The sequence below is a fragment of the Lynx rufus genome, unplaced genomic scaffold (assembly GCF_022079265.1).
Source record: "Lynx rufus isolate CCGP_SWC_20201006 ecotype Redwood Valley unplaced genomic scaffold, mLynRuf1.p SCAF_2, whole genome shotgun sequence".
Classification (NCBI taxonomy): Eukaryota; Metazoa; Chordata; class Mammalia; order Carnivora; family Felidae; genus Lynx; species Lynx rufus.
This window is the reverse complement of record NW_025814834.1, coordinates 47,216,028-47,229,681: the sequence shown is the minus strand read 5'-3', so window position 1 is coordinate 47,229,681 and position 13,654 is coordinate 47,216,028.

The window sequence follows — 13,654 nt, the reverse complement described above, 5'->3', positions numbered from 1 at the left end:
TCATGCAGAAAAAGGTTGAAAAGAAAGGTGATAAGAAGAAGGAGATGATTACGGTGGAAGTTAAGAAGGAAATCAGGAATTACGAATGAGGTATGTGAGTGGCCAAAATTGCAAGATTTTATGTTTACATTTGCATCTCTTCTGTAGAGGAGAAGGAGAAAAAGGCAGAGAAATCCCTCACTTCAAATGAGATTAGTGAGATGTGTAAAATGTGAGAAACAGTGCAAAATTTTGTAGAAAAGCACGACCCCAATAAGGCTGTAGAAGTACAAGTGATGAATTTGTTTAACGACAATGCAATGTCACATTTGCGTGAAATCCTCAAAAGGAGACAAAAGCAAGTGTCATTGGATAAGTTCCTTGTTAAAGTTGCACAGAAAGAAAAAGATCCCATTGAGCCAATAGATAGCAGTGATTCCATTAGTGATAGTGAAAGTCATCCTACACAATAACCCTCCTCTCTCGTCTCCCTCACACTAGCTGCAAAAGTTTTCAAAGGGAAGTGCAGGTTAATGTGTTTATTTTTTTATATTTTGTATTTTATTTATTATTTTGTATTATATTACAGTATTGTAATAATTTTTATATGAATATTTTTGGGTTGTGCAACAAGTCATCTGAGTTTCCATTATTTCTTATGGGGAAATTGCCTTTGATATACAAGTGCTTTGGATTGCAAGCATGTTTCCAGCATGAATTATGCTCGCAAACCAAGGTTTTACTGTACTGGGAAAGATCAGGATTAACAGGATGAGTAAGTAATTCTATTTTAGACATGTTGATATGGGATGATTGTGAGTTATATTGATATTTCCAGAGCCAGTGTCCCTCCCTCCTTCCCTCTATCCATTCCTCCCTCCCTTCCTTACTCCCCTCCTTTCTTTTTCAACTTCCCCCTTCTCTTCCCTACTTCTGTTTCTTCAATATAAATGTGACAGTTGAAGCCATAACATTGATTGGGATCACCCAGAGAGAGCGAGTATGATTGGAGAAAGTAATCAAGGGCAACCAGTAAATTACTTGCATTTAAGAGATGGTTAGAAGAGGATAGTTAGTAAAGATGACAGAGAAAAAAATGATCATAAAAGTAGGTAGGGGGAAAAAATCAAAGATGTCTTAGAAGATGAAGAGGAGAGTGTAGCAAATTCTGCAGAGACTGAGGAGTAAGAGGATATTGATGCCCCTGATAAGAGCAGTAAAAAGATTTTAATTCATTCATTCATTCAATAAGCATTTTTCAAAGATCTTCCAGTGTGGTTGTGCTTGGGACACAAATGGTATATATCGCAACATACATTGCAGTGAAATAAGGAAACTTTTACACTATCAATAATTTTTCCAAAAAAGTATTCCATTAAGAGTAGACCATTATGGGGGTGCCTGGGTGGCTCAGTCAGTTAAGTGTACGACTTTGGCTCGGGTCGTGGTCTCACAGTCCATGAGTTTGAGCCCCGCATAGGGCTCTGTCCTGACAGCTGAGAACCTGGAGCCAGCTTTGGATTCTGTGTCTCCCTCTTTCTACCCCTGCCCCGCTCACACTCTGACTCTCTCAAAAATAAATAAACATTTAAAAAAAATAGCAGACCATCTTGGTTACTCTTTGGCTTTACATTGCAATCTTCTCTCTAGCAATGGTAATTCTATCAAAAAAATATTTCATTATATGGCATCTATCACCAACTGGTTTATAACGTCTTTTTCATGAATCAAAGACATGAGTGAAATGGGGATTTCAATCAAAATGGTTACTATGGTTTCAACTAAATATTGGTTACTTGAAATGAAAATCCAATAGAAAATTCTCCCAATCATCCCCACCAAACACTCATTATCAGTAGCCACCATCATTATCTAAAATTACTGGGTAAAATGGAAATTGTGTAAGTGAACTTTTTAATTTATCATTTAGAAACACAAACCTTCTCCACATTTTTAACTATTAATCTTTAAAATGAATGACACATCCAGTTGTTAACAGCATGAAAGTCTGGATCCAGATATAATCCTTTACTTTCCCACTTATAGCCTCAGAGGTCTTAAGACAAATGTCTTAATTTCTTTTCAATTCCATAGTAAGCAAACCAGGTATTATAATACCTGCCTTACATAGTTAGGAATGAAAAGGAAATGAACTAATATGTAAGAAATAGCCAGGAAGAGTTTGGCAGGTGGAATTTTGATAAATAGCAATTATTAATATAACAAAGTATCTAGCAAAACTTGTAATACATAGTAGCTGTTTAACAAACCTAATCCTAAAACTACATTCACTGAAATGTCTTCCATTTCTTAGTAGCCCACTAGGCATTATAAATATCTTAACTACTTTAATTTATACAAAAACCTGAGAATTATTATTTTTGCCTTCTTGCTGAGGAGCAAAAGAAACATAGGAATTTGAGCAACTTGGATAAGGTAGAACATAACAGAACTAACATTTGCACATTGGCCTTTCTAACTCAGAATCCTGTGCAACTAGACATTACATGACCCAGCCTGCTCTCCTTCAAAACTTCTCCTCACCATTTCCTCCATCTTCTGATTTGATTTTTTTTTCATTTCCCATAAATTATTACCAGCCATTCAGAAAAGCAAAGCAACTGATTTTCTGAAACTCCTTAGGTATATACTTGTTCCCAAGTTCAGTAACTTGGGAGCCTCAGTTTACAAGTTCACATAGGGCTACTATAATATAAAATCCCTTTAGGGGTATCAATAATTTTTATTAGATTTATTAAAATTGTATGCATTTATCAGTCCAAAATATTTTCACCAAAACTAAAATTTTCTCCCTTCCTGATAGACACACTGAGTTTTTTCTCTCTTTGTTTTACTTAAAGCCATGACTCTAAAACACTGATGTCATGGACAAGAAAATGGGAAACATGAAATGATAGTTAAAGAAGTAGTTTTCACATGATAGAGAACAATATCAAAGTAACCATGTGATTGGCTGTTATCATTTACTACCTAATCAGGGTTCATCCTTCCTTCTACACTTGAAAATATTAGAGATGATAATGGTTCTAACACTTCCTCAGCTGCTGCTTCTCTGAACTACAATACATCTTGGAATGTTTTAGAGATCTTGGATACTAATGAAAGCTTTCATTTATTTTGATTAAAAAAAAGAAACTAAGAGATCTTTTTCTTTTCTGTATTTCAGTCACTCTCCCTGCCATTTCTTTTGTCAGTAGAAAAAAATAATGTTTAACAGTGGAATGATCCAGGCCTTATCCTCTGAGAAATCTAAGTGCCTTGTTATTTGGAATTCTCAAATTCTAAATGCCTGCAGCCAGATTTGGCAGGACTTATTTAAATTTACTAAGCTTATTTGTTTGCTGATTATCTCACATATTTAGCAATGTTGCTCCACCATAAGCTCTGACAACTGCCTGTCATCCCGGGCATATTGTTTGAATGTCCACCTTTCCTTTTACCTAACAGACATTAATGCTGGTCCCCCATACTTTTTATCATTTTGGTTCCCTCTGTGCTCAAATATTATCTTTTAAAATGGAAGCTAAGCTTGAATTGAATGGTTGTGTAAGCAAAGAAATTATGTACACTCCCTGGGTCCAGGAGGATGGAATGATGTTAGAATTCTGAGCTGGACATCAATTTCTAGAACATAGCATGCAGAGAATACCACATGCATTGATTCACAGTCACCTTATCATTTTTTTTCCTTTCAACTCTTGTCTGTGGATCTATTTCTTCCTTCTGCTAGGAAGGGTTGCTGAATGTATAATAGAATCCATTAACACAAATATAACCCAGGAGCTAATGTTAATTAAAAATCCACAGTCACAAGGAAGAGAGGCTATACGATGAGAGGTTTATCACCATACATATTTTAAATACTTTTGCCTGAGAAGAAATAGACATACTCAAGAGGAAATTAAAACTCCGGGGCGCCTGGGTGGCGCAGTCGGTCAAGCGTCCGACTTCAGCCAGGTCACGATCTCGCGGTCCGTGAGTTCGAGCCCCGCGTCGGGCTCTGGGTTGATGGCTCAGAGCCTGGAGCCTGTTTCCGACTCTGTGTCTCCCTCTCTCTCTGCCCCTCCCCCGTTCATGTTCTGTCTCTCTCTGTCCCCAAAATAAATAAACGTTGAAAAAAAAAATTAAAAAAAAAAAAACAACTCCGGAGGCAACTATTCTAATTTGGAGCAAGACTAACTGAATTATAAAAGCAAAATCAACCTTCAGAATTTAAATCTATTCTAGATGGAAAGATCCCTTCACTATTTATCATTTCAACAGCGACACAATTGTATTTGAAAATATCCTATCTTGGACAGGTTTCTGAAAAGTGACCTGAGGAGGTATAAAAGAAATAGAAGGATTTGTCTATTGTTACAGTGAATCATTCTTCACTCAGGAAGTGAGACTTCACATGCATGGCACACTTAGGGACCCTGAGTTTTGAGGGATGTACACTTGAAAATATCAAAACTAGACACATTTATTCTGGTTTGGTTTCTTGAATACAGCATCCTGACTGCTTGCAAATTTCTTTCCTTAAGGTAAAAGTGTGTTCATCTTTGATAATGGTGTTGATGTTTTCTTTTGATTTATATCATTATGTGTAGAGACCAACTGTTCAAGACATAAATCTTTATACAATGGATTTGCTGTGCTCTGTTAGCAAAAAAAAAACCAAAACAACAACAACAAAACCACAAACATTTGAGCATTTCTTTTTAATGGGTATCAATTTCAAGTTCTTCTGAATGATTACTTGCCAACATCCGTATGATTTTTTTTAACTTGTTTTATTTTTTATTTTTTTAAATTTACATCCAAATTAATTAGCATATAGTGCAAGAATGATTCCAGGAGTAGATTCCTTAGTGCCCCTACCCATTTAGCCCATCCCCCCCCCACAACCCCTCCAGTAACCCTCAGTTTGTTCCCCATGTTTATGACTCTCTTCTGTTTTGTCCCCCTCCCTGTTTTTATATTATTTTTGTTTCCCATCCCTTATGTTCATCTGTTTTGTCTCTTAAAGTCCTCATATGAGTGAAATCATATGATTTTTGTCTTTCTCTGACTAATTTCACTTAGCATAATACCCTCCAGTTCCATCCAAGTAGTTGCAAATGGCAAGATTTCAGTCTTTTTGACTGCCGAGTAATACTCCATTATATATATATATATATATATATATATATATATATATATATATACACACACACATACCACATCTTCTTTATCCATTCATTCATCCATTGATGGACATTTGGGTTCTTTCCATACTTTGGCTATTGTTGATAGTGCTGCTACAAACATGGGGGTGCATGTGTCCCTTCGAAACAGCACACCTGTATCCCTTGGATAAATGCCTAGTAGTGCAATTTCTGGGCTGTAGGGTAGTTCTATTTTTAGTTTTTTGAGGAACTTCCATAGTTTTTTCCAGAGTGGCTGCACCATCTTGCATTTCCAAACATCCATATGATTTTTAAAAACAATTCTAGGCTTTGATTTTAAGAGCCACCCATTCTTTCTTCCAAGCAATGCTATTGCAGTCACTTACAAAGCGTGGTCCCTGGGCCAGCTGCATCATCATCACCTGGGAACCTGTTCTAAAAGCAAGTTCTCAGGTCCCCCCAGACTGGCTGAATCATTCTCTGGGGATGGGACTCCATAATCAGTGTTTTAACAAGCTCTACAGGGAATTCTGATGCACACTCAACTTTGAGAACCACTGTTCTTCTAAACTATGGCTTTTCACTACTTTGTGTATCTTTCACTCCTTTGGCAGTATGATGAAGCCTATGGATCTTTTGTCAGAATAGTATTTTTAAATATCCAAAATAAAATACACAGTTTACCAAGGAAATAGGTTATATTACAATTCTTTTATCCAAATATTAAAAACAAATTTGTGATACATGTACTATACATGTACTTCTTTATTAAATGCATTTACCTAATGAGTAAGTCTAATAATGATCACAGTTTTAAAATACTGGTGATCAAAAATGTTATTTCCAGACTTCTGCAACAATCATGATTTGATATAATGATATCCATATCTATGATTTATATTGGTGACGAAGTCATAGTTATGGCTAATACTGTTGTGGTTTTTTCCTATATTCATAAAGGAAGGATATATTGAATTTCAGCCTGCAGTTAATGAAAATACAAGCATGAACTTTCTGTGCATCTAAATTCATGGATCTCCTGAATTCTATCCACAACTCCCTAGGAGAAAAGAAGCCTTATAAGATAGGTGATTTGCAGTGTATCCAAAAAAAATGCTTATTTTGTCATATAATAAATATGATACATTGTAAAACAACATAGGAGACAGGATATGAATCAAATGTGTTCTGGAAGCCATAGAATAAATTGTTCTCCCCCAGGGCACCTCGTGGTCTAACACCTGTGACAGTGAAAGCATAGCTGATCTAATAGTTTACTGGAAATTACCAACGGTGCTACATATTTTCCTGCTTAATCATACAAAATCTTTGTATTCATTATAATTTAAAATTTTTTTCCACACACCCTGCCAATCTTTACCTGTCACTTTATGTATTAATTGACACCTCCCATGATTCCTTAGAACCTCTTAGAAACAGTGAATTTTCAACTCTTTGTGTTTTCACTGCTAGCCCCTTTGAGGAAATGGATATTCAAAGATCACATAAACAAGTCAAGGTCATGGAGCACAGTTCAGGGCCTTAACTTCCACTTAGTTCCACATTTCTGGTTCTACATTCTGGCCTCACTGGCATAGCTGCAGAGAGGCAGGGAGCCAATGAGACCTGGCCTGCCCAGCATTTGAGATAGCTGAATGGTGGTATCCATTGAATAAAAAGAACAAAAAGGGATCCTTTCTATTTTATCCACTGATGACAGACTACTCAAACAGGAAATAATCAGAGTATAAAAGGATAAATCTACTTTCATCATGAGACAGAAGAGACAATAGACTGTCAAGAAAGGAACATGCTGTTATTTTGTAGATGGGACATTGTACAATAGGAATTTGTGCCAATCCCTTATTTCAGAAGCCATTATTTCAAAGTCTTGTCTTTGCCTTTTAGCTCCTTTTATTTGACAAATTCTCCCCCTTACCCTGATTATTAAAGGGCAATAAAAGGTCTTCTGATGGGCTTTCCTATAAATTATTTTCTTCTATGTTGTTTCTTATTGGTATGAATAGCTTGATACTGTTTCTAGTATCAAATATTGACACCTATTTCTAGTCTTAACTTTATAATATGGAAACAGAGAGACATTAACATACATTTTCAAATGCTCAGTTTAATTATCTGAGGATTACATTTGCCCTACTGATTCAAATATAGTTTTTAATAGATGAAGGAAAAGGAATGAATATTTATTGAGTGCCTACCATGTCCCAAGCTCTCAATGTAGAAGAGCCAGTGTAAAACAGGGAAAGGGGGTAACACACCTGGGCAGGTAGAATAGAGGAAAAGAAAGTAGAAGAACATAAACATCTGCAAATGTGACAGCAATTCGGGAAGCCAGAGGCTGGCTGTGAGAAGGCACAAAGCAAACTATCAGGTAGGAAGAATTCAGGAGCATCTTAGTGGGGTAGAAATATCTGCAAAAGATCAGTAGCAGCAGGAATTGACCAAAGTATTTTAGTGGTAGACAGTGCTGAGTTTTCTCCTTCAGCTTTTGTGATGGGTAGAGAAATGTCTGTTGGCAGCTGCAGATAGAAAATTTAAGAAAGATGGAAGACAGGGCAAGTCTGTCTACTGTGAAACAGAACTGACTGCATTTTTATAGGACAAAGCGGGGGGGAACCAGTGTTTTCTGTTAGTTTCTATTTATCATACATAATCTTTATATTTGGGGAGTTGAATGAAAGCAAAGAGGAGAAAACCAGATAGAGCTTCTGTGCAGGAGAGAGTGTGAGGATGCTTTCAGCGAGGGGCTTCTTCATGAGAACCACTGTCTCCAGAGAAAGAACAACTGCCCCAAAACTCTGATGCATAAGGCCATGTTTGGGAGGACAGTAGATATTTATTATTAGGTTAATTCCAGGAAATAAATAACTTAAATGTTCTTTAGAACAACAGTGAAGCTGGTTTTAAAAATCTATCAGTGAAAAAAGCTGTGACTTCTCTCTCTTTTTTTTTTTTTTTTTAATTTTTTTCAACGTTTATCTATTTCGGGGACAGAGAGAGACAGAGCATGAACGGGGGAGGGGCAGAGAGAGAGGGAGACACAGAATCGGAAACAGGCTCCAGGCTCTGAGCCATCAACCCAGAGCCCGACGCGGGGCTCGAACTCCGGACCGCGAGATCGTGACCTGGCTGAAGTCGGACGCTTAACCGACTGCGCCACCCAGGCGCCCCTCTCTTTTTTAATGCTTACTTATTTATCATGAGAGAGACAGAGAGAGAGAGGAAGCAGGGGAGGGAAGAGAGAGAGAGGGAGAGAGAGAAAATCCCAAGCAGGCTCTGCACTGTCAATGCAGAGCCTTATGCAGAGCTTGATCCCAGGAACCATGAGATCATGACCTGAGCGAAAATCAAAAGTCAGATGCTCAACCAACTAAGCCACCCAGGTGCCCCAAAGCTTATGACTTCTGAAGGAATCCTATTGCAATTACACTTAGCAAATAAAAGGTAAAGATTGCTAGTTACTTTCAGGAATGGCCCATGCTTGACAGGACCATGAGGTATAATATTTGATCAGTAGAGTTGTTAGAATAACACTAGTAATGCTAGTTGTTTTCATGGTTGTTGCCAAGAATTATTGAATTGTGAATTATTGAAAATGGCAGATAATTGTGGGCTTTAGTATACATAATAAAAGCATGAAATAGATCTTTGGGGAAAAAAGGAAAAAAAGTCTTAACCATTTAATAAGTACTTTTCAGTTGGGGTCAGGGAGGGTTTAGAGTAGAAGTGAATTAGGGAACATGTAATTCATTATCCAAACCAAGAGATGTTTATCTAGGAAAATGTCTCAGACTCTTCCTTAATATCTGTGGAGCCTGAGGCAAGCGTACAAATTGAAGCCCATATATTTGACATATTTCAAGTATAAAAAGGAAGCCACAAAACTACGCAGTAGCTTTCTCTATTTTTACAAATAAATTTTCAAAACACCCAAGAAGATTAGTTTCAAATTAGATGTCATAATTCTCAGAATCCTTGGAGTTTTGTATGAGCACATGCTGATATTGGGTGAGCTGGCCCCAGGCCTCAGAAGGCTCTTTCTGTCCATCCCCAGCCCCTCCAAACACTGGCAGGGCCTCTCAGGCAGATGTAAATTCACCCTTCAGCCTGCATACTGAGTCTATTCACTTCTCAGTATAAACAATGATCCTAGGGCCACTCCTTGAGATGAGAGATGGGCACAGAGGAGGTATGGTCCATCATCAGAAAGGGGAATGCAGCCGAAAGACTTGTATAGTTCCCGGGTATGAGCATAAGCCATTTGGGCTGGAAGCTCTGGGGTCCCACGATGCCCAGGACATGGTTAGAAGGGGAGAGTTAAGCTCCAGGTAGACATGTTTTCTTGCTTCAGATAACCCCCTTTCACATGGAAATAAGACCAGAGTTGGGGTCTCTAAAGTGCCAGGACAAGAACAGAGCCCCTTTCTCATGAATCTAAGGCCAGTCTTGCAAATGCTAAACTGAAATAGATACCAGGACAACAAGCAGCAAACCTAGATGCTTCAGAAAACTGGAATATATGGTTAGCCTAAATTTATGGAGCGTATGCCAGAATGTAAATTGCAGTCTGGAAAAGTGTCCTGGGTGTGTAGACCTGGATCAAACAGGTGTTCTGTAGAAAGTGCTCCTTGTGGGGCACCCAGGTGACTCAGTCGGTTAAACATCTGACTTTGTTTTTGTTAATTTTCTAATGTTTATTCATTTTTGAGACAGAGAAAGAGACAGAGCATGAGGGTGGGAGGGGCAGAGAGAGAGGGAGACAAGGAATCTGAAGCAGGCTCCAGGCTCTGAGTTGTCAGCCCAGAGCCTGACATGGGACTCAAGTTCATGAACTCTGAGATCATGACCTGCACAGAAGTCGGACGCTCAACCTTCTGAGCCACCCAGGCGCCCCTAAGCATCTGACTTTTGATTTTGGCTCAGGTCATGATCTCACAGTTCATGAGTTCAGGCCCCACATTGGGCTCTGTACTGACAGTGAGGAGCCTGCTTGGGATTCTCTGTCTCCCTCTCTCTCTGCCCCTCCCCTGATCTCTCTCTTTCTCTCTCAAAATAAATAAATAAACATTAAAAAAGGTAGCTCTTTGTATATTATTGGAGATGAAAAGCGTTCTTACCAAAACTTTGTAGGAGTAAATAACACTAAAACTAAAAGACAGACACAGCTGGGCAAGCTTCTTGGACACAAAATCAAAAGGAGAAAAATGACTCTGGCTGCATTTGTGACATGAGCATGAAGAAATAAAAGGCTAAAGTGACCTAAATGAACTTTAAGGAGGAAGAAGTTTGTGAGGAAACTGGATGATATCCTATGAAGAAAGCAGATCAAGAAGACAGCCATCAACAACTTTCTGGAACTAGACTTAGGCAATAAGATAACTTTTACAGAAGTCCTATTTCAGAAAAGGAAGCATTATCTGATTTACAGGACAAGTGTAAATTTGAGTTTTGTTGTTGTATTTTGTTTCCTTTATTATGAGGTAATGAGTAGTATACAGACCTTGTGATGAAATAAAGGAGTGTTATGCATTGAATGTTTGTGCCCCCCCCCCCAAATTAATATTGAAGCTCTAACCCCCAATGTTTGAAGATTGGACCTCCAAAGAAGTAATTAAGGTTAAATGAGGTCATAAAAGTGGGGCCCCGATCTAATATGATTAGTATTCCTATAAGAAGAAAGATATATTGCTCTCTCATTTTCTCTCCACTTGCCCAAAGAAGTCTCATAAGTGCACAGCAAGATGGCAGCTGTCTGCAAGCCTCAAGAAGAGGCTTCAGAATGAAACTTTGATCTTGGTACCTTGCTGGCACTATGATCTTAGACTTCTCAACCTGTAGAACTGTGGGAAATAAATTTCTGTTGATTAAGCCACTCCGTCTGTTGTACTTTTTATTATGGAGCCTGAGCAGACTAAGACATGAAATAAACAATAACAGACTGGGGATTAGATATATAAATGTGTTTCCAGAAAATTGTTGACAGTAATGGGATAGAATATAATATATAGCCTGAGCTAAGATAAAGAGGTCAAGGGAGGGGTGCCTGGCTGGCTCAGTTGTTAGAGCATAGAACTCTTGATCTTGGGGTCATGAGTTCAAGCCCACACTAGGTGTGGAGCCTACTTTAAAAAATAAATAAAATATTTTTTTTTAAATTAAAGAGATCAAAGGAAAGTTGAAAAGACATTTTTTTAAAAACATTGATTTTCAAGAGACAGACACAGTGCGAGGGGGCAGGTGCAGAGAGAGAGGGAGACAGAATCCGAAGTAGGCTCTAGGCACTGAGCTGTCAGTGCAGAGCCCGACATGGGACTCAAACCCACCAACAGTGAGATCATGACCTGAGCTGAAGTTGGATGCTAAACCGATTGAGCCACCCAGGCTCCCCAAAAAGGACAAAGTGAAATAGAAAAAATTAAGGAACTTCTTAAAATAAAATTACATGATAAAAATATTTGGAAATTTAGCAAGCCAGAGAAATGCCTTCCAGCTGAGGTCTGAAGGAAAAGAATGTAGATGGAATTTAGAAACGATAGAATATCCATTCAACTTTGCTGTAAGTGTGGGCTAAGGGGTGTTCCTTGGGGTTTTAGTACTCCTAGATTTTCCAGAGGGATGGTTCAACATCCCTGAATCTAATATCAGTGAAATTCTAGGCTTTTACTTGTAGCTTGAAAGAGACAACTGGCATCTTCACTTCTTTCCCAGTCAAAAATTAACAAGGATGGTTTTTTTCTACAGACATCTATACTTGCCAGGTGATGATTTCAACACATTTGCCTTTTTAAAGACAAGACAGCAACCATACCAGTCATGTAACTTGTTAATAAGCCCATTTCTTACATTTGGTATTCCAGGGATGGCATGTTTGTAAAGAAGAGGGAGTAAGACAGAATGAATTCATGATTTTCTGGGTGATAATGTCATTTTACTCCCTGTTTGGATTATCATTTTTGGCTCTGTCTCCAGCAAAATATTAAAAAGAGTGACCTAGGCACTTCTTCTCCCCCATTCTCTCTTTTTATCATGTGATATTACCACTGTTTTAACTGTTAGGGTACAAAATATGTCAAGGCTTATCTCCTCTCCCACCCCCCCCCCACACACACACACTTGTTTAGAGCTTTCATGACTATTTATGAAATTTAGAATCATCATGTCTGGTCTCAAAATAATTAACTACCATTATTTTTATTTGGATCATATATACTTACAATGTAGTTTTTAGGAGAAAATTGACATCTTTATGGTGATCTTCTTCTTCAAGAACATCATGTATTTTTCCATGAACTGATTGATGTCTTCTATTGTGATTGTTTGTAGTATTGAAATGTATTTCACTCATTTCTTATTTAAGTTGTTCCTATTTATTTTACCTTCTCTTGATGCTGTTACAAATTTGCTCCTTTTTACCCTACTGGGCGTCTACCTGGTTGTTATATGTGTATATGGGAAATATGTATCTGTGCACATTTACTTTGTGTGTTGTTATATTTCTGAATTCTCCTACTGCTTAGAATAGCATTCAAGGGGTGTCCATAGCTATCATCCCCCCCCTTTTTTACTTTAGGTGTATTTATTTATTTGAGAGTGAGAGAGAGGGAGAGAAAGAGGCTGTGCACATGAGCTTGGGAGGAACATAGAGAGAAGGAGAGAGTGAGAATCCCAAGTAGGCTCTACACTGTCAGCACAGAGCCTGACACAGGTCTCAATCCCACAAAACGTGGGATTATGACCTGAGCTGAAATCAAGAGTCAGAGACTTAACTGACTTAAATGAGCCACCCAGACACCTTCATCTCTCTTTATATATATGTATATATGTACATACATACAAATATTTATTGTACTTATTGCATGTGCAACATATTGCTTTCTCATTATATAGGCAAGATATATGTTAGAGTCATTGAAGTGTCTTTTCTAGTACTTTCTCATACATCCTTTTAGGTTATCTCTACCTTTCATTATTTTGAGCTATTTTACAGATTTGTTAGTTGCATAAAATTGATAATGATGTACATTTATTCTCGATTATAGAAATACATACTAGTTATTCAATAGAACGTAACTGATTATTGCCATAAGAATAGAGCATCTATTTATAAATTCATTTCAACATATCTTATATTCTTCTATATACGTGATACTTGAATTTTTCCATGAATTGTGATATATTGTTCCGTCAATAATGAAAGAACTAACCAAAATCTGGGACACATTTTCATTTTATATTTGTGAGTCATGATTATTCCCCCTTTTAAAATTATCCCTAAATAGTTATTTTCCTTCTTTTTCTTTCCTCTGTTCAATACAAAACTACACAATGGAACATAATGGAGAAAGGAGAGAAATTCCTGTACATTTTCCTCTTTCTGGGCATCCTTTCCCTTCTTTCAGCCTAGAAAGGAATTTGAATACTTATTTAGAATTTTATTTCTTTAGAGTTTTCTAGCTTGAAAAACAAATTCACAATTTTTTTCA